Below are 2,500 nucleotides of genomic sequence, written 5' to 3'. Positions count from 1 at the left end.
GAGAGAGAGAGAGAGAGAGAGAGAGAGAGAGAGAGAGAGAGAGAGAGAGAGAGAGAGAGAGAGAGAGAGAGAGAGAGAGACAGAGAGGTAAGAAATGTGTTCGGTGAAGGAGAGGAAATAGATGGAAGAAAATTGTAAAAAAAAATAAAAATAAAATAAGTAAAAAAAATAATATAGAAGGAAAATGAAAGGAAAAAAATAAAGAAAAAACTGTAAGAGGAAAATACAAATAAGGAAAATAATATGACAAAAGAAGGAAGGAAGGAAGGGAAAAAAAGAAAGGAAGGAAGAGAGAGAGAGAGAGAGAGAGAGAGAGAGAGAGAGAGAGAGAGAGAGAGAGAGAGAGAGAGAGAGAGAGAGAGAGAGAGAGAGAGAGAGAGAGAGAGAGAGAGAGGTCATGAGAGAAGGGTCACTCAGGGTCAATCTCTACCATCTGAGGGACTTGGTCAAATGCTTTCTGAAAATCCATATATACAATGTCTACTAATTGATTGACTTTCATCTCTCTCTCTCTCTCTCTCTCTCTCTCCAAACCCCCTTTCCACACATACACACACAAACACACAGGTATATTTGATAAAGATGTAGTTGAAGAAATCGAGGTTAGTCACACAGGAACGTTTGTTTCGAAAACCATGTTGCGAAACCTTAATTAGTCTGTTATCTTAAAAAAACTTTACCATTTTTTCGCGAATGATTGTCTCTAAAATTTTGCACAGGATTGACGTAAGACTGATCGGTCGATAAATACCTGGTTGGGACTTGTCGCCTTTTTTAGAGATGGGAGTTACGTTAGCGAGTTTCCATTCTAGCGGTACTTTTCCTCTGTTTAGCGACTCTGAGAATATGCTCAAGAGGGGCTTGCTGATCTGATGTTTTGCCTCTTTAAGAATACTCGGGGATATTTTATCTGGGAGGAGGAGGAGGAGGAGGAGGAAAGGAAGCGATGGGATAAGAGGGAAGTAAGGAAGGAAGGCAGGGAGGGAGACAGAGAGGGAGGAAGGGAGGGTATGAGGGAGGGTCACTCAGGGTCATTATCTCACCTGCCCCGTGAAGGAAGAAGGACGGAGGAAGGTCTGCTCTTCTCCCTCGACTGCCCAACATACCTGTGACGGCAAGGACAGCTGATTACAAAGGGGGACAATTAGGAACAATATAACGGAGGGGACAGCTGATGACAAGGGGACAATTAGGAACAACATAACGGCTAGGACAGGTGATTACAAGGGGGGACAATTAGAAACAACATAACGGCAAGGAGAGCTGATGACAAGGGGACAATTAGGAACAACATAACGGAGAGGACAGCTGATTACGAGGGGGGACAATTCGAAACAAGGACAATAACAAGATAATAATAATAATAATAATAATAATAATAATAATAATAATAATAATAATAATAATAATAATAATAATAATTCTACAACTACTACTACTGCTACAATTTTTTCTTCTTCTTCTTCTTCTGCTCCTTCTTCCTCTTCTTCTTCTTCTTCTTCCTCTTTTTCTATTTCTTCTTTTTTTTCCTCCTCTTCTTCTTCCTCGTCTTCTTCTGTAAAAACACTTCTAAAATCTTCCAAGTAGAAAATCGTCAGCCAATCAAAAGACGCGAAGACAAATTCCTGAGTTCTGATTGGCCGAGAGGAGCAGAGGGCCGAGGGGGGGGGATGGAAAGGGGCGCTGTGATTGGCTGAACGGGGGGGGGGGGGTAAGGGGGGCGTCTCTCAGCCAATCAGATGCCGCCCTCGTACACGCCACTCGCGTCTGCCAGATGTACGTTTCTTGGTGTTATTTTTTGTTGTTTTTGTTATTGTTGTTGTTATTGTTTTTGTTGTTAGTGTTCTTCGGGTTTTGTTTTCATTGATTTTCTCTCTCGTTTCTTTCTTTCTTTCTTTCTTTTTCTTTCTTTTTTCTTTTCACATTTTTTCTCGTTTTTTTTTGGTCATTGTTTTTATTTCAATTTTCTTTCTTTCTCTCTCCTCAGGCGCGCGCACAGAAAAGTATCAGGGCATTCGCTCCTTCATTAGAGAGAGAGAGAGAGAGAGAGCGAGAGAGAGAGAGAGAGAGAGAGAGAGAGAGAGAGAGAGAGAGAGAGAGAGAGAGAGAGAGAGAGAGAGAGAAGAGGAGGAGGAGGAGGTGAAGTAAAGGAGAAGGACGGAAGGGAGAGAAGAGGAAGAAGGGAAACATGGAACGACAGGCAGCAGAAAGTAAGTTGGCTCATTACGAGGTTGCCCGCTACTACTACTATTACTACTACAACTACTACTACTACTACTACTACTTCCTCCCTCCCCCTTTTATCTCTCTCTCTCTCTCTCTCTCTCTCTTTTCTATCTACATTAATTTGCTTGCGTATGAATGAAAGAGGAAAAGGAAAGAGGGATGATAAAGAGGAGGAAGAAAAGAGGAAGAAGAAGAGGAGGGAAGAAAAGAGGAAGATAGGAAGAGAGGGAGAGAAAAAGGAAAGAAGAGAAATGAGGAAGGAGAAAAAAAAGGA

At 41.7% G+C, this 2,500-nt stretch overlaps 1 protein-coding gene across 16 annotated transcripts in view; it reads right to left on the bottom strand.

Moving 5' to 3' along the window:
* Nucleotides 1-2,500, bottom strand: part of LOC126983810 (protein still life, isoform SIF type 1-like) — a 192,422-nt gene that overhangs the window by 169,715 nt on the left and 20,207 nt on the right. For 15 of the 16 annotated variants that reach the window (XR_007736258.1, XR_007736257.1, XM_050836935.1 and 12 more), the window contains exon 2: nt 1,044-1,106. The exons of the other annotated variant lie outside the window; for it this stretch is intronic. The gene's annotated coding sequence lies outside the window, so the exon portion shown is untranslated. The remainder of the gene's footprint in view (nt 1-1,043; nt 1,107-2,500) is intronic. 16 annotated transcript variants of the gene reach the window in all.

This window comes from Eriocheir sinensis, chromosome 54 (assembly GCF_024679095.1).
Source record: "Eriocheir sinensis breed Jianghai 21 chromosome 54, ASM2467909v1, whole genome shotgun sequence".
Lineage (NCBI taxonomy): Eukaryota > Metazoa > Arthropoda > Malacostraca > Decapoda > Varunidae > Eriocheir > Eriocheir sinensis.
This window is presented reverse-complemented; position numbering and strand designations above follow the sequence as displayed.